The 19,695-nt window shown below is 52.1% G+C and overlaps 1 pseudogene; it reads left to right on the top strand.

Moving 5' to 3' along the window:
* Positions 1-13,524: 13,524 nt before the first annotated feature.
* Positions 13,525-18,731, top strand: LOC144148558 (uncharacterized; annotated as a pseudogene).
* Positions 18,732-19,695: the final 964 nt, after the last annotated feature.

Here is a 19,695-nt window from a genome sequence, read left to right as displayed (position 1 = left end):
TTACACGAACGGGAAGCCATCCGGACTCAAGTCGACGACATTGCTCAGCGACGACATTATACTGCCCTCGAAAAGCCCCTGGGCTGCGCCTGTCGTACTCGTAAAGAAAAAAGACGGCACATTAAGGTTTTGCGTTGACTACCGGCGACTGAACAAAATCACGAAAAAGGATGTGTACCCCCTCCCCCGAATGGACGACGCCCTCGACCACCTCTGCCACGCGAAGTACTTCTCATCGATGGACCTGAAGACCGGCTACTGGCAAATTGAAGTGGACGAGAGAGACCGAGAGAAGACTGCATTTATAACCCCAGACGGCCTATACGAGTTCAGGGTGATGCTGTTTGGGCTGTGCCCAGCACCAGCGACGTTTCAAAGAAACATGGACACTGTGCTAGCTGGCCTTAAGTGGCACACCTGCCTCGTATACCTCGACGACGTAGTGGTATTCGCATGGACTTTCGACGAACACCATGCAAGGTTGGAGTATGTAGTCGAGGCCATTCGTACGTCGGGGTTGACGCTGAAGCCTGAAAAGTGCCGTTTCTTATACGGGGAACTGAAGTTCTTGGGCCACGTCGTCAACGCCGCGGGAGTCCTACCTGACCCGGCAAAAACTTCAGCCATTGCGAATTTCCAAGGCCGAAAGACAAGAAGGGCGTGCGAAGATTTCTAGGGCTGTGCGCATACTACCGGCGCTTCGTCGCAAACTTCGCACGCATTGCAGAGCCACTCACGCGCTTGACGAAAGATAGCACCCCTTTCAGTTGGGAAAACGACCAAGAAAAAGCATTCTGCGAGCTGCAAAAACACCTGCAAAGCCCTCCCGTGCTCGCTCATTTCGACGAAAATGCCGAAACGGAAATGCACATGGACGCCAGTGATATAGGCTTGGGTGCCGTCCTTGTCCAAAAGCAAAGCGGATGCGAAAGGGTAATCGCCTATGCCAGCCGTGGTCTGTCGAAGGAGGAGAAAAACTATTCTGCCTCTGAGAAAGAGTGCCTGGCTATTATATGGGCGATTTCAAAATTTCGCCCATACGTGTATGGAAGGCCATTCAAGGTTGTAACAGACCACCATGCGCTGTGTTGGCTCGCCAATTTGAAGGACCCCTCTGGCCGTCTTGGGCGGTGGAGCTTGCGCCTGCAGGAGTTCGACGTTACAGTCGTTTATAAATCCGGCAGGAAACACTCCGACGCCGACTGCCTGTCCCGCGCCCCCGTCGACCCACCACCACAAGACTCTGATGAAGACAGCGCGTTCTTCGGGATCGTGACGGAGAGCGAGCTAGCCGCCCAGCAGCGTGCCGACCCCGACTTACGCGTCATAATCGAGTACCTCGAGGGATGCAACGTTGCCGTTCCTAGGACCTAAAACGCAACTTACCAGCATTCAGCCTGAGAAACTCCGTCCTCGTGAAGAAGAATTTCAGCCCCGGAACAAGAGCGAATTACCTTCTCGTCATCCCGGCGGACCTTCGTGACGAAATTTTGGAAGCGTGCCACGACGCACCGTCTTCCGGACATCGGGCACAGCCCGCACTATAGGAAAAATCAAGGCGAGGTACTACTGGCCCGGCCTTACCTCTGACGTCACCCACTACGTCCGGAGCTGCCGTGACTGCCAGCGACGAAAAACGCCGCCGACAAGACCCGCCGGACTTCTGCAACCGATCGCCGTCCCATCGAGACCATTTCAACAGATTGGAATGGACCTTTTAGGCCCGTTCCCTACGTCACGATCACAGAACAAGTGGATTGTCGTAGCGACAGACTACATGACGCGTTACGCAGAGAGCACCGCTCTTCCGAGGGGGACTGCACAAGAAGTGGCGAAGTTCTTTATAAGCCAAGTTGTGCTGCGACTTGGAGCCCCGGAAGTCCTAATCACAGACCGCGGAACGGCATTTACTGCGGAGCTGATGCTAGGAGTATTACGCTACAGCAACACGGATCACCGAAGAACGACGGCGTACCACCCCGAAACGAACGGACTAACAGAACGTCTGAACAAGACAATCGCAGATATGCTGTCAATGTACGTTGACGTTGAACATAAGACGTGGGACGAAGTGCTCCCGTATGTCACGTTTGCGTACAACACGGCTATCCAGGAGACGACGCAGCTGACGCCGTTCGAGCTTGTCTACGGTAGAAGGCCGACTACCATGCTCGACGCCATGCTTCCGCACGTAGAAGACGACGACCTCAACACCGACGTCCACAGATATCTTCAACGTGCGGAAGAGGCCCGCCAGCTCACTCGAGTTCGTATAACGGACCAGCAGGTGGTGGATGCGGGCCGCTACAACCTCCGACGCCGAGACGCCGAGTACCAACCAGGGGATCGTGTGTGGGTTTGGACTCCCATCCGACGACGCGGACTCAGTGAGAAGCTCCTGCGACGGTATTTCGGACCCTACCAGATTCTACGACGTGTTGGCCAACTCACCTACGAAGTGATCCCCGATGGTGACTCCGGCACATCACGACAACGCACGTGGGCTGAAGTCGTCCACGTGGTTCGCTTAAAACCTTTCTACGGACGATGACGAACTTTTATTTTAATTTGTTCGGACTGTCGCTTATGTTAGCATCGGGTCGCTGCACTCTTCGAGGGGGGGGGGGTAATGCCGCGAACCATGCGTTGGGTTTGGCTATTTTTTTTTGTATTTACCGCCCGGCTGAGCCGGTCTGTGTTATCTCTGCGCCAAGGGAAGCGCGTGTTCCATTCTTTCTTTCTCTGCCGCATGTGTTATCTGTTGTGATAGGGAGAGCATTCCGATCTAACGTGAACAGCCCAGAATAATCTTCTTGGATCTACTATGTTCTCGATGTGAATCGATGTTTCGAGAACCACGCGCGCCGAAAGATAAAAAGCCTGCAGCGCGGACGCCGGGGCATTCGATTCGACGATACTCGCCTATGCGAGTCACTTTGATGACCGCTGCTTCGCCGCCTCTGTATTCTTTTGAGTTATTAGGGGAGCACAAGTTCGCTCCAATAAACTTGTTTCTCCTTCTAGACAAATGCGTCGTCCTTGGCTTCGTGACAATATACTAGAGGGAAATCTGGCGCTGCATTGGCGGGCCGCACTGGGCGGCGCCATTGCAGCTAGCGACGTTCCTCGCCTCCTTGCCTTGTTCAACCGCATGGCTTCTTTATCGTCTTGAAGCCAAAATCAATAAAAAGGGGTAACATTGTTTTTTAGTTCATCTTGCATGAAGCTTCTAAATTTTCCCTGAGAAATACATCTTTTTAGAGCTTTCATTTTACAATAATAAAACAAATTCGATTAATCTTTTGGAGTAATATTGTTGCATTTTGGCATCCAGAGGCAACTTTTCAGCCTGTTAGTGAGCCATGCCAAGGACAAGTGGAACGTGCCTGCCCGCTACATGACGGAACGCTCGCTGAAGTGCGGCTCCCCTACACAGTGGCGCAAGATTTCCCTCTAGTGTATATTAGTATGAAACTCTATGCGCACCGGCTGACATGGGACGCCCATGTTGAAAACTGGCAAAAAAAACTGTCATGTGCAGTGGGCGCATTGTACCGATGCCGCAACTTCTTCCCGCTGAACATTAAACTTCAAATATACCATTCGCTTTTCCGGTCACACCTTAATTACTGTACGTTAGTTTGGGCCATGACAACAAAGGAAAATATTAACACGTTACTGCTGTTAGACAAGAAAGCTCTCAGATGTATAAATAACGTCCCGTATCTTCATCCGACTAAGCAATTGTTTGAGCAGCATAGAATAATCAATATTAGGCAGCTTTATTCTTACCGTCTGCTATATCAGTTACGCTGTTCAAATGATAAATATAAGCAATTCCTAACACAATTATGCGGTCTAGATCTACGAATTAGCACCTACAACTCGTGGCTCGGGACAATGGCTGGTTCAACGCCAACGAACCTTATCTTTGGCAATCATTAGCATACAATATTTCAAGCATATTAAATAAATTTCAGGGAATTAGCGGCAATTATGGAACACTAACACCTGCTGCCTTACGTGATGCGTATGTCAGAAATGATTGTTTTCGAATTCCATTTGCTATAATATTGTGTAAATATGCGTGAATTGTCTGGTCTGTTTTTTTACCTGTACATGACTATGTGACGCCGAACCAATGCGTTCAAGCTCGCCATATAAGTATTTTATTGTTTTTATTTTTCGTGATGTTTATCGGCATTCTCAAAGGTACTGTCATGCTGTATCCCTCGTTTTAATCGCATTGTACAGTCGTCATTAGGCTGCCAATTTCGCTCCCTGGCCCCGTCAAGCTGTAGCAACAGCTTTAGTGCCAGGGAGACCATAGACATTGTATTATGTTGAGAGAAAAAAAATAAACTTGAAAAATACCACGGCCCATACAGAATTATCGAACAAACATCGCCCATGAACTACCTCGTCGAGCCGGTGACACCCACCTCAGACCTTCGTCGTCGAAGTCGTGAAATCGTGCACATCAACCGTTTGAAGCCGTATTACGACCCCTTGTCGTTTCAACCCCTTAAGTCGCCAGGATGGCTCCTCTTTTCACCGGGGGGTAATTGTACTGGAGATAGTAGTCCCCGACGAGACGACATCTTATGCGCCGGGAGGAGGTCTATTAAGCGCGGACGATGGTGGTAGGCGCAAGGTGCTGGGCGCGAGAAGAAGAAGCACGACCAGTATGGCGTCGCTCTGAACGAGAGCGTGCTCTAAGACAACCTGCTGAGACATCGGCCTTCGCTGCCTTGCTCATCTTTGGTCTGTGTCTCTTTTCAAACGTCTTGCGGGCCTCCGGCTATACAGCCCCTTATAATTTAATTATATATATATATATATATATATATATATATATATATATATATATATATATATATATATATATATATATATATATATATATATATATATATATATATATATATATATATATATATATATATATATATATATATTTATATATATATATATATATATATATATATATATACTATGGCGAGGTTTATTGGCAGGACGGCAGCAAGGCGTCGAAACGAAGAGAGGCTCAGCTGAGTCCGAAGGTGTCCTGCCGTGCGCGCTCAGCTCTCGTGACAACAGACTGGTGATGATGATCTTGAGTTTTGCCATGATGATGATGCAGGTCGCATGACGTAATACGCTCCGCTGGCTGTTCTTCCAACTTCACCGCTGTGTAGCTACGCTGGTAGCGTTACGTCGATGGTGGCTAGTCTTCCTCGTTATTATACATACATATATATATATATATATACATATATATATATTGTGGTGCAGGTAAAAGTTCCCTACCTCAGTCCCGCCAGTCCTGGCACAACACGGAGCTTCAGCGAGGACGTCACACCCATCGCGGGACGATGCCACCAACCCATGAGCCTGCATCCACCAATCCGATAGTCATTGTCTCCCCAGCTCTCGACCCCGTCTTTTTCTCTGGCGCTGACGATGAGGACTTTGATCAATGGCTCAGCATATACGAGCGCGTCAGTACCCACAACTGGTTGGATGACACTTTCATGTTGGCAAATCTACCCTTAAATCTGAAAAAAAAACCTCTGGTGTGGTTCCAAACCAACGAAGCCAGGCTGAACAGTTGGGATCAATGCAAGCAGGAACCGCGCGATTTGTTTGGTAACTCCGTGGGGCGCCAGCTTGCTGCAAAGAAAGACCTCTCTTCTTGGGTCCAGTCATCCACCGAGTCGTACGTGGCTTACATTCTGGACGTTTTGGCGCTCTGATCAAAAGTATACTCCAGCATGCCTGAATCCGACAAGGTTGGGTACATCCTTAAGGGAATGCGTACGATGCTTTTAATTTGCTGATTTGCAAAGAGTGCACCACCATTGAGTACGTCTGAAGGAATGCCGCCGGTTTGAAGAAGAAAAGTGTCGTCGCGTAGCGCACTCGTTCACCCGCCTCCCTCACACCGCGGCAACATCGTCGTGTGCGGAAGCGGCAACCCCACCCCTCCCACCGCCGACCGATGACCTGCCGACTCATACCGACCCCCTGACGCCGATAGTGCGCCGCGAAATAGAAGCCATGGCTCCGGCTATCGCACCTCAATACGGCCATGCCCGAAATGCCCCGATTGTAGCACTCATCCAGGCAGCCGTGCGTGAAGGATTTGCCAACATGGGAATTCATCCAGTGTGTGCTGTGACGTGCTCGAACGCGCCCGCAAGCTTCTCCACGCTCAGCTGTTACGACGCCCCACCCCGTTACAGCCGCCGCAGCCGTACCGAATGGCGCACCGCTGACAACCGGCCAATTTGCTTCAATTATTCGTGCGTTGGACATGTGTCTCGCTACTGCCGTTACCACTGGTCGTCGCCGCCGCAGCCACGATTTCCTGATACAAGCTACTCCAGCGACAGGACACACCAATTCATGCCTAGTTACCAGCAGCGTGACGTTGCCGGCAGTTCCCTGACCCCCCGTTTTAGTCGCTCTCCGTCCGTACAACGTCGCCAGTCTCGTTCGCCCCAACACCACCGCCCTTCTCCGCCTGCTTCCTACGCGGCTACCTACCCGGGAAACTAGCTCATGCAGCTCCTGGAGGTGATGCTGCATTTCCGGCCTGGCCCAAAAATCTTCTCTTCCCTAATACGACGCAACAATCTCTTGGAAATTGATATTGACGGTATTCCTGTGGACGCCCTGAGACACAGGGGCGAGCATTTCAGTCACGAGCTCGCACCTTCGCCGCCGCCTGCACAAAGGTATGACGCCTGCTCCATCCAACGTTGTACGAGTCGCCGACGGCCGGACACCCACCGTATGAGGGCTCTGCACAGCTCGAGTTGGCATCGCAGCGCACAAAATACCAGTCCAATTCACCGTCCTGGACGCATACCCTCATGACATAATTCTTGGTCTCGACTTTCTTGCTGACCGCGCCACCCTCATAGACTGCGCCTCCGGCATCCTTCGTTTTGACCTTCCGATCGGTCCTGTTACCGACACTGAACCCTATCACCGTCTATGTCTGCCGAACACCTCCGATTACCTCCAAACGCCATAACCTACGTTCTTTGTCCCCGTGCCCACCTGTCCCGGACGGCGAGTACATTGTCTCCCCTCTCAGTGACGTTCTCCTACAGCACAACGTGGCGGTTCCTCATACAGTCGTCACGGTCACACGAAATCAAATGAGCTTGCCATTCTTGAATATTCGTCCTTCCAACCAAGTGCTTCCACAGGGAATGTCACTGGACACAGTTTGTCTCCTCGATGTATGCCAGCTCTCTTCTGTGTCCCCTGATGTCTCTCGAAGTGCTCCTGACGGTCTGAAAGATCAGCCGCCGACCTCCGATGACATATGTCGTCGGACCTTTTCGCCTCCACAGTTCGCCAACTGCACGAGCTACTGGTATCCTACCGGGACATCTTTGATTTGAACGACCGTCCATTAGGTCAGACTTCAGAGGTAACGCATCGCATCAACACCGGCGATGCGGGCCCTGTACACCGGCGACCATACTGGGTGTCTCGTACAGAACGAGCAATCACCCAAACCGAGGAAGAGAAAATGCTGAACAAGGACGTCATTGAACCTTCTTTAAGTCCGTCGGCGTCACCAGTCATCTTCGTGAAAAAGAAAGACGGTTCGTGGCGCTACTGCGTTGACTACAGGCATTTGAATAAAATCACCAAGAAGGACGTTTACCCGCTCCCTCGTATAGATGATGCCCTCGATTGCCTTCACGGTGGGTCCCATTTCTCGTCTATTCACCTACGATCTGGCTATTGGCAGATTGCGGTTGACGACATGGACCGCGAAAAGACCGCTTTCGTTACCCCGGACGGCTTGTACCAATTTAAGGTCATGCCGGTCGGTCTCTGTAATGCACCTGCGACATTCGAAAGGATGATCGACTCGCTTTTGCGCGGTTTCAAGTGGTCGACGTGCATCTGCTACTTGGATGGCGTCATCGTGTTTGCCCCAACATTCGAGACACACCTCCAACGGCCAACAACTTAAGATCCTGGGACATGTAGTGGACGCTGATGGTGTATGACATGACCCTGACAAGGCGCGCGCCGTCAGTTTCCTGTCCCTCGATCTGCGAAGGACGTTCGTAGCATTGTTGGCCTATGTTCTAACTTCCGCCGCTTTATCGAGAACTTTACTGACATAGCCCGCCCTCTCACGGATCTTCTGAAGACCGATACCTCGTTCTCGTGAGGCTCCACGCAAGCCACGGCTTTTTCCTCTCTCATTGAGCGCCTGACCCGTTGTTCGATTTTGGCTAATTTCGATGGTACGGCTCCGACAGAAGTTCTGATGCAAGTGGGCATGTCATAGGAGCTGTGTTGGTCCAGCAACAGGCCGGTCACACCAGAGTGATAGCGTATGCCAGTCGCCTTTTGAGCCCTGCCGAACGCAACTATTCTATCGCTGAGCGTGAATGCCTCGCACTTGTATGGGCTGTCAGCAAGTTCCGTCCGTACTTGTACGGCAAAAAATTCGCTGTAGGTACGGATCACCATGCGTTATGCTGGCTTTCCGCTCTGAAGCACTCCACCGGATGACTTGGTCGTTGGGCATTACGGCTACAGGAGTGTGATTATTCGGACGTTTATAAGTCTGGTCGCATGCACAGGGACGCGGACTCGCTGTCTCGTCACCCTCTTGACCCCCCTGACCCTCGAGACAATGACGACGACCCCGGCGTATTCGCTCTGTCGGACGTGCTCAATATTGGTGACCATCAGCGCCATGATCGGTCGCTTTACAAGATCATTGAACGCCTTAGCTGCGAGCCTGCCGACCCTTCTACGCATGCATTTATGCTTCGTGATAGCGTCTTGTTCTGCCGAAACTTTCGCAAGGACGGGCCTGAGGAGCTACTTGCTCTGCTTCAGCATCTCCGCTCTGACGTCCTCTCGAGCGTCACGACGCGCCTACAGCTGGTCACCTTGGCGTGGCTCGGACTTCCGACCGCGTGCGTCGGCGCTTTTACTGGCCGGGCCTTTACCAGTCCGTGAGGCAATACGTCACGGCTTGTGACCTCTGCCAACGCCGAAAAACGCCTCGTTTGCTTCCAGCCGGCACCCTTCAACCAATCAATGTCCCTGCAGAACCATTATTCCGTGTAGGAACGGACCTTTTCGGCCCTTTTCTTTTGTCCCCGTCGGGCAACAAGTGGATTGCTGTCGCCACCGATTATGCTACGCGTTACGCTATCACACGTGCCCTCCCCACGAGCTGTGCCATAGACGTAGCCGACTTCCTCCTACATGAAGTAATCTTGCACCACGGGGCTCCTATTCAACTGCTTATGGATCGTGGGCGGTACTTCTTGTCTCAAGTTATTGATGACCTCCTCCGTTCCTGCTGTACGAAGCATAACTTTACCACCGCCTATCACCCGCAGACAAACGGACTTACTGAATGCTTCAACAAGACGCTCACGGATATGCTGGCCATGTACGCATCCGCCCACCACCGTGACTGGGACGTACCACTACCCTACGTTACTTTTGCTTATAATTATTCTCGCCTCGACACGGCTGGCTACACCTTTCTTTCTCCTTTTTGGGCGCGAGCCTACCTTAGCATTGGACACCGTGTTGCCTAATTCGGGGACGTTGACAACCGAATACGCACGAGATGCGCTAGCGCACGCTGATTTGGCCCGACAGGTTGCCCGCGCCAGGATATCGACTGCATAAGCAGCCCAGAAAGGACGCTATGATCAGCCCCATCGCGATATGTACTTCGCCCCTGGCACATTAGTATTCCTGTGGACCCCATCGCGCCACGTCGGCTTGTCTGAAAAACTGCTCTGTTGTTTCAAGGGCCCTTACCGCATCCTACGCATGGTAACTCCCTTGACCTACGAAATTGTACCCCTCACGCCTTCACCGTCATCTCATTCCACGTCGCAACTTATGCAGTCTTCCTTCTGATGCCGTACCATTCCCGCGATCCAAGCTGCCTCTAACCTTGTTCCGCCGTTTGCACCGGGTCGGTGGTCTCGCCGCCAGAGGTTATGTCACGGGTCTTGCACATTGGGAATCCAGGTGTTCAGTTATGGCCGACCTCTCCTCCAGGGATATGCGCCACTGCCAAACTGGTACACCCACTTGAGAGAGAGACGACGACGACGCTGAGACCCTTGCGGACGTGCGCGCTGTTCCTTGGAGATTGCAGCTCCTTTTCCTACCGCCTTGTATTTAGTGACTTCATTGCCACGTCACAATATATATATATATATATATATATATATATATATATATATATTATATCAGGGTGTCCAACCCGAACCCGAATCGTGATTATTTGAGCACGCTGAACCAGGACCGGAACTGTACCGAAAAAATAAACGGTTGCCGGTTCATGCCGCAACGGTTCGGCCCTCCGTTGTTGATATTGCCAGTCATTGCCATTCAGGCCTGTTTTTCTTTCACGTACTATCAACTTCGTATGCGCTCGCGCACTTTCCCCTCCAGACAATTGAACATTATCACGCTCTATGTAACACCCGCGCGGTGGCTCAGTGGCTAAGGCGTTGCGATGGTGAGCAGGAGTCGCGGGGTCGATTCCCGGCCGCGACGGCCGCTTTTCTAATGGAGGCGAAAAGTAAAAGCGCCCATGTGTACTAGATTGCAGCTGACGTTAAAGATCCCCAGGTGGTTAAAATTAATCCGGAGTCCTCAACTACGGCGCGCCTCATCGCCTGCGTTGCGTCGGCGCGTTAAACCCCACGAAACAGGGGAAATGAATAAGCACCAATGTAGCAATGGTCTGTTGCTGCTGGAAGCGCGAGCGTAGTGCAAGCTGACCATACGAAATGTCATTTTCAGCAGCTTGCAGGGGATATTAAACGACTTTGCCCTTCCCTAGCTGCGACTTTATTGGAGCCGTCAGGCTGTAGGAGTGCTCCACTGCGCAACAGAGAAAGCCCACACCCGATGTGTGCAAACGTTTAGCATTTCATGATTTGTTTTAAAGGTCCGACAACTGCAAATCATTAATACTTGACAAGTGTGACCGCAGGAGCTGCTCAGTGGCTAATCCGCTTGCTGCTGACCACGAGTGGCCTCGATCTCCCTTCCCCACGACCGGGTTTCTGAAGTACATGGAAATCGAGAACGTCTGTGTATCAAGATTTTGATCCACGTTTAATATCACCAGCTGGTTAAAACAACTCTGCCGGCCTGCAATATAAGCTGCGCCTGGGAGCAGAGATATAGCACGGGGCATCAAATCCACCGGTTTCTTCAAACGTGTGTGAACACGGAAAATAACAAAAAAGAAAAGGCGAATCACGTTGTTTGAAACATTACAAAAAAGGAAGTAAAACCGAATAAGTAAAAAAACCACTAAAACGTGGATATAGATCTATACTTTTGTTTACCCTACCTTTCACAACCAAACGTTTCATCAATGCGAAGGAAGTGAGTTCTGTGGTCAGTTTTCGAGGACAGTAAAGTGGACAAGTTCCGTTTTTTACAGATACAGATAACTACCTAAATGTCAGGGAAAAATGTTAAGGTGCGCAATTACTCCCTTGGCAAAAAACTGCAGCCCTCGACCTTGTCTTGGAAGCAGAAACAGTAATAAAGCAGATGACACGTGCAGAAAGGCAGGCCGGTACCTCACACTGCCCCATTCACCCAGCGATTATCGTTTGTCCTTGTTCTGCAGTTTTGTCTCTTTAAGATCTGCTTTTTTTGAAGGTGCACTTGTACTGACTTCCCAACTCGCGACATTACTTCTACTGCTACTCGTTCAGGAGAGGAGTACTGCTGTGGATGAATTAAAGAGCGTCTACTCAAAAAACACCAATCTCATGGTCCGCGCGTCAAATTTCTCTTTCATTTTGTCACAGCATAATCTGTTATCACTTTCCGCAATGTAGCACACGGAACGATGGCCGGGGGTCAGGCGGTACGATGACATACTGCTTGTAATGCACACATCCGGTATAGATATCGCAAAAGGAGTTGCAGTGGTCAGAGCAATGATGCAGTGACTGAGCGTTAACTACAGCTTACTTTTAACGAAAGTGTGGCTAACACATTAGATAAGGTGACAGGTAACAAATTATTCACGGTGACGAAATATTCTAATTCATTGGTAGCATTTATGTGCCTGTTGTAGGATGTTTCTGTTTTGTTAGAAATATAAAAAAGTGTGCCATTGGCATTAAGCGCTGGTATTTAAGCGCGCCAGTACGCAGGCCTAAATTTAAGGCTTCAAAATTAGCGTAATGGGTGATTCCATATCGTCGATCGCGATTTCAACAAAAAAAGAAAATTGTGGAAAATATACACCACCATCATATATCTTGGCGGTGGCTTTATGAATGGTCTCTAGGACAACATAATGTCTGGACGAGAAAGTACGTGGTAAATCCTGGCCACTTCATCTGTTTTTCTCTTATCTCGTAATTGTTTAAATTTTGCTTTGCAATTGCGACACTGCCCTTTGGGAACAGCAGCTTTTTGATTTTTTGTTAATCTTTTGATTTGACCGCCGTTTTAAACTACTAAATGTTTTTTTTCTATATTCAGTGATAATGCAACTCATCGAACCGGTTCGCGAACCGGTTCGGTACGTGATTTTGTCGAATCGGAACTGAACCGGAACGAAATGATTTCGCCTGAAGCAGAACCGTAACCGAGCCGGTATTTTGTTTGGTTCGACATATATATATATATATATATATATATATATATATATATATATATATATATATATATATATATATATAAATATATATATATATATATATATATATATATATATATATATAGAAAGAAATGCCTGCAGTCTACAACACCAAAGAAGGCATAAGGGAATGTGTAGGACTGCTGCCGCCTTTGGGCATAGCGGAGGAAGCGAGATCGAGAGATAATATGCGCACCCGCCGCGGTGGCTCAGTGGCTAAGGCGTTGCGCTGCTGAGCACGAGGTCGTGGGTTCGATTGCCGGCCGCGGCGGCCGCTTTTCTGATGGAGGCGAAAAGCAAAAACGCCCGTGTGTACGAGATTTCGGCGCACGTTAAAGATCCCCAGGTGGTCAAAATTAATCCGGAGCCCTCCACTACGGCGCGCCTCATCGCCTGCGTTGCGTCGGCGCGTTAAACCCTACAATCAAATCAATCGAGATAATATGCGCGGGCCACGCGGCCGCGCGCATTGCCGCCCTCACTTCTCTTAATGGCCGCCGCCATAATTGGTTTTTCTTGGGGGGAAAGCGGCTTCCCTTTTTGGACGCCTCTGAATGACGCGCCCTTGAGTGCTTCCGAGGTCACCGTGTCACTCTCACGGTGCCTATGCCGGGACTACGTCTTTTGTAAGCGCCACCCCTGCCGTTCTTTGTGGCCGCCGGCCTAGTTCTGAAGAGCCCTGCTCCCGTCTTCGGATGCGCCGAAAGGGCGCGGCCAATTAGAGCAGTAAAACGCCGCTTTGGGGTTGCGTGCCTCGGGGCCACCGTGTTACGCTTGGAGTGCGTAAGCCCGCGTAGCGGCTTTTGAAAGTACCGAGGCGCCTAATGGCCACCCTGGCCGTGTCAAAGCTGCCCCGTACACATGTACGCGTGCTCCGTCTTGGGAGAGGAGGGAAGTGCACGAAGTTGGGAAGGCGGCGTTTGGCCCGACGATTGGTGGAATTCGAGGTGTCGCGCTGACCAATCAGATGTGCTGCCCGGCTCACAATAGACACGAGGGATTATAATCCCGGGCATAACGGTCAGCAGGGGACTTGGCTGTAATCTTTGAGGTCATCAAGGACCAGCGAGCCTCCGTGCTTAGTGCACGTCAGAACCTTGCCGTCTAGGGCGTAACCCAGAGTCGAACGCTAAGGTCTGATACCTAGGGCGCAACTCGAAGGGTTGATCGCTAAGACAGCCATGTTTAATCAATTTTGTAACCAACTATTTTGTAACCAACTTCTGTAAATAACTGTAAATACAGTTTTCTTCGTTTTGCTCATCCAACCTGCCGTCGCCGTTCCCTTGTCTCATCCCTGGCCACCCCCGCCGCCGAGCACCCGCAGCGAAGGGCTCCTTCGCCGCCGTCAACTAACCACAAACCCTGAAGGAGGGGTTTCTACTGGCGCAGCCACGACAGAACTCGGCACTTCGGAGCGTCAACAATGAACGACTGAACCTGCCCTGCAACGGCCCAGACGAGGAGACAGCAGCCTTGGCAAGCATCCAGTCTGAAGACCGAGAGTCGAAACCCGCCAGCCAACAAGCCATCATCGAAGGCGACCACAACAGCACCAAGCACCGGGCTCTGGGCGACGGACCGTCGAGGAGTCTGCATCGGGTGAGTGGGATTTCTTGCGTGCATTTAAGGTTGGCATGGCGTGCGGGTTGGAAGACTCATGGTTGTGACGCGAAGTAAGGGGGCTAGCATGGACAAGGATAGTAATGCGGGCGACCCGCCAGGGCCTCTGGAAACAATCGGAAATGGTCCGGAACGGCAGGCGCCCCCGGGTGTGGCAGGAGGTGAGCAGGAGACGCTACTGCCAACAGTACAAGTGAATCAGAAGCCATGACGCTGAAGCGTATGGAACTCAGGATTAAAGAATTGGAGCTCGAGTCTGAAAAAATCGCTCTTCGGAGAGTCGAGCTCCAGAGTTCCACCAGTGGGCCACCGAGCACGTGTTCGGAAGGTGGCGATCGCCGGCAGGCGAGTTTGGACCCCGTTGCGCAGTGCTCCAAGGTGTTGAAAGGCTACCAGTTGCCGTGCGATGCGGACGCGCCACTGTGGTTCGATGAGGTGGAAAAATTGTTTGCAACATTCGAGGTGCCAGATAACAGCCGCGTACACCTCATCATGCCGGCGCTGACCGAACGGGTCCGATACATACTGCGCAACCTCAGCCAGCAGGAGTGTATGGACTATGAGGCAGTTAAGCAAGCTGTCTTGAGCGAGCTGCGACTGACACCGGCAGAGTATCTGGATCGGTTCGAGAGTGCCGCTCAAAGAAAAGACGAGACTTGGGCGCAGTTCACTTCTCGGGTGAGAACGTATTTTGCGTACTACCTACAGGCGCGGGGGGCAGACTCCAAGGGGACCCTGACTGAACTAATGGTGGCGGACCGAATTAAGGCTAGTCTCAGCGCCAAGGGCCTCGAGTACGTGCGGCTTAGAGAAAAGGAGAGTTGGCTGAAACCAACCGAGGTGGCGAAGGTGCTTCAAACATTTGAACAGGCGAAAGGAAAGGGGCGCGCTTCGAAACCGGGAACCCCTCACGCAGACCCTTTTCCACCGAAACGGGCGAACGCAGACAGAGGAGTCCCGCGGTGTTATCTGTGCCGCGGGCAAGGTCACATCGCGAAAAATTGCCCCACACCCGCCGCTGGAAAAGGAGGGCCACACCGCCCCCCGAACACGCAGGCACAGAGAATTCAGACAATAGCTGTAGCATCGAGCGGGGGGACGACACGCGCAGAGACAATGCTAACAGCTAAAGTGGCAATGCCGGGGCCGAGCCTTAAGCAAGGCAGGTCAAAGCTACAGGTCGTTAAGCTCGTCTGTGGAGAGCAGCGTTTGGAGGCGGTACTCGATACGGGAAGCGAAATCACCGTAATTCGTGAAAGTTTGTTGGCCCCTTTGTCGAGCGAACCATCCGGCACGGTCAGGCTGACGTCAGCTTTCGGGAAAGCTGTCGAAGCAAAGCTAGCCGCATTACCCCTGGGCATGAGTGCGCCAGGGGTGGTGAGGGAGCCTGAAAAGGATGAGATGTTTGGCGCTCTTACGGACGAACTAGCCGAAGGAGTAAATTGCTTACTTAGTAGGGAGGACTGGGGGCTTCTCTGGGAACATAACTACGAGCGCGTACCACTCGCGACGGCTGATCCTAGGGCGATAAGTAGCGCCGACGAGCTTGACAATGAGCAGGACGAAAGCGGCGAGCTTGCATGCGACGCTAACGCCCAGCAAAGGAGCATCCATCACGTGGAGAAAATCCCCGATGCGTTAGACGTGGCCCATCCAGCCAGCCAGAGAAGCGCTCTCCAGACTTCCCAGACAAATGACGAGAGCCTAACGAAGGCGTGGGAAGATGCCAAGGTTGGCAAGTCGGGCATGTTTCTGGAAGACAGAATCCTCTTTCACTGGGACTCTATAGCTGGAACCAGGGTGAGGCAACTGGTACTTCCCAGAGAGACGAAAATAGGTACTACAGCTAGCCCACGAGTCAATGTGGGGGGGACACCTGGGGGTAAAAAAGACCAAAACAAGGATAAAGTACAGCTTCTACTGGCCCGGCATGGAGAGGCACATGTTGGAGCATTGTAAATCCTGCCACGGGTGTCAGGTGCGGTCAGTTAGACGTCAGAGCGACAGGGTGCTGATTACACCATTGACAAGGCCTGAACGCCCCTTTCAGGTGGTAAATGTGGATGTGATAGGCCCGATTGACACGCCATCCGCGAGGGGACACCGCTACGCACTATGCCTGGTGGACCTGTGTACCCGCTGGCCAGAAGTGGTATGCCTACGATCCTTAACCGCGAAAGCAACATGCGATGCCTTGCTCGACATTTTCAGTCGTACGGGCATTCCGGAGACCATCTGTTCCGACCAAGGAACCAACTTCAAGTCCCAGCTCACACAGATGATGTTGCAGAAACTGGGGTGCACCCGCAGGTTTTCTACCCCAGAGCACCCAGAGAGCAATGGGTTGGTAGAGAGATGGAACCGCGTCCTTAAGAATATGTTGTTTCACGTGATTCAAAAAGGACCCCAAGAACTGGGACAAGCTGATACCATTCGTGTTGTGGGCATACCGCGAGGTACCTCACGAAACCACTGGGGTAGCGCCTTTTCGATTGCTCTACGGGAGAAACCCGACGGGCCCACTCGCTATTCTCCAGCGAACGTGGACAGGAGAGGTGGCGATACCGGTAACACTGAGAGAAAAGCCGGCGAAGTACCTCGCGCAGCTAAAAGAACAGCTGGAGGGGGCAGCGGGTGTCGCCGGGCTTACGAGTGCCACGCGGCAGGGCAGTTATGCCGACGCGTATAATCGCACCGCGCGAAACGAAAACTTCAGCGTAGGCGATCAGGTGCTTCTCTTCGACACCGACCGTGTGACAAAGATGGCACCTAGGTGGGTGGGCCCATTCACAGTCTTGGTGCGTGAGAGGCAAAATTCCTACCGTATTCAGACAGGGGAGGGCAAAACCGCCATTGCGCACGCGAACAGGCTAAGGCCGTACTACGCCCGGGTGAGCCACGTAGGAGTCGCGTTTGACGAAGATAGAGAGTTTGGGGAAGTGGAGTACGCACCGCGGGCTTTCCCTGCGGGTGGGGGCGAGATATTGACTAGAGAAAAGTTATCCCACCTGAACGCAAAGCAGCGCGACGAAGTTACCTTGGTGTTCGAGAAACACAGCGGTGTTTTCGACGGGAAGACGGGAATGGCTAAAATAGGTCAACATCGAATCGAACTGGAGGAAGGAAAGAAACCGCAAAGGTCGTTTCCGTATAGGGTCCCCGAGCTGTTAAGGGAGGAGGTTAGCCGCCAGGTTAAGGAATTTCTTGTACTAGGGCTCATATACGCGGTGGAAAGTGAATGCGCGCATCCCGTCGTGTGCGTCGCGAAAAAAGACGGCACGCTACGCATGTGCGTCGACTACCGGACGTTAAACGCCATTACCCGAGTAGACGCCTTTCCTATGACGAACCCCCAGGAACTGATCTACAAGGTTGGGTGAGCACGGTATATTACGGTGGTCGACCTCAAGCGCGGGTACTGGCAGGTTCCCATGGACCCGAAAAGCCAACATTTCACAGCCTTTGTGACGCAAGACGGGCAGTACGCTTGGCGCGTGATGCCATTCGGGCTTAAAAACGCCGCGGCGACGTTCCAGAGAATGGTAAACAGGCTCCTCTCCAAGCATCAGGCATACGCCACAGCGTACTTAGACGACATCGCAGTCTTTTCTGAGACGTGGGAAGAGCACCTCGCACACCTTGATACCATTTTGCAGCTGTTGGGCGAGGCCGGGCTTAAAACGAGTCCGGAGAAGTGTCAAGTCGCTCAAGCCCACATTCGCTACCTCAGACACGTGGTTGTGTCAGGATCCCACGGGCCAGACCCCGAGAAGGTAGCTGCAATTAAAGGTTTAACCCCACCGCAGACTAAAAAGCAGCTAAGGAGTTTACTCGGACTATGCGGTTACTACCGTGAGTACGTTCGTAACTATGCCGAGGTAGCAGGTCCGCTAACCGTTCTAACAAAACGGGGGATACCGACTCGATACCGTGGTCAGACGAGGCCCAGCGCGCATTTGACGAGCTGAAGGAGTCACTCTGCAAGGCGGTCGCGCTCAGCACTCCGAACCCCAGTCAGCCGTACTGGCTTTTTACTGACGCGTCCGCGACAGCGGCAGGTGCTTGCCTTGCACAGATGTCTGAGCACGGGGTAGAGAAGCCAGTAGCCTTCGCCAGTCATCGGTTTGACCCGACCCAGGCACGGTGGTCTACCATCGAGCGGGAGGCGTTCGCCATCATTTGGGCGCTCAAAAAGTTTGATCACTGGCTGTAAGGCGCAGAGCTGAATGTTGTTTCGGACCACAACCCATTGTCTTACCTGACAACTAGTACTCCCCACGGGGCAAAGCTGGCAAGGTGCGCGCTGGCTTTACAGCGCTACAATGTCTCTGTGAGACACCGGAAGGGAACCAGCAACGGCAACGCCGATGCCCTGTCTAGGCACCCCAATGCTGCTTGGGAGCATTAGCACAGCCATGCCGGCCTTGATGAGCGTGTATGTTCCCGCTCCCCGCGCACAGTGGGGTGTGTGGGGACCCGTCAAGGCTCTGAAACTGGTGCCGTGACTGGAGTGCTACAAACGCAGGCCAGTGGTCGACATAGGATGCCTTCCCGAGGGTGGCAATGTGTGTGGGTGTGCGTGTTTGCCCTATTTATATAGGTGGACCGACAACGTACTATTATGTGCCTCAGTAAGTCCGTGGGCATGTTTTCAAACGAATTGTGTTGATCGCCTGCTTACGCCTAACAGACATGGCGAGAATACTTTGTGTTGGTTTTGCGGGTAGGCGCGTGCCTAGGTGTTTCGTTTGCTTTCGACGAAAGTGTTACTGTGCAATGTTATTTTCACTCGCGGTTATGCAGCTGTTTTTTTCTGTCGCGTTTAGTCTTTTGTGTCTGCAGTTCGAATCATAGGGGCCTAGGTGTGCAAGTTGTGTTTGCGGCATCTGCGGCTGCGCAATACCTTATGCCTCGCCCGTGTTTGTCTCCTAGACTTCCCGTTGTCGCCCTGGGGGAAGGCGCGGTGAAGATATCGGAAAACGGAGGCTCGTGGTTCTTAGCGGTTATTGTTAGCGTCAGCAGTCCGTGTGGGTTTTTTTTTCGCATTAAAGGCGTCGGTTCTCCCCCTGTTATGCTCTTTGGGAGGGACATGTAGGACTGCTGCCGCCTTTGGGCATAGCGGAGGAAGGGAGATCTAGAGATAAGATGCGCGGGCCGCGCGGCAGCGCGCCTTGCCGCCCTCACTCTTAATGGCCGCCGCCATATTTGGTTTTTCTTGGGGGGAAAGCGGCTTCCCTTTTTGGACGCCTCTGAATGACGCGCTCTTGAGTGCTTCCGAGGTCACCGTGTCACTATCACGGTGCCTATGCCGGGACTACGTCTTTTGTAAGCGCCACCCCTGCCGCTCTTTGTGGCCGCCGGCCTAGTTCTGA

The sequence above is a fragment of the Haemaphysalis longicornis genome, unplaced genomic scaffold, assembly GCF_048455015.1.
Source record: "Haemaphysalis longicornis isolate Haplotype H1 unplaced genomic scaffold, Haemaphysalis longicornis Haplotype H1 scaffold_8, whole genome shotgun sequence".
Lineage (NCBI taxonomy): Eukaryota > Metazoa > Arthropoda > Arachnida > Ixodida > Ixodidae > Haemaphysalis > Haemaphysalis longicornis.
Note: the sequence above shows the minus strand (reverse complement) of the source record. Positions and strands in the feature narration are given on the sequence as shown.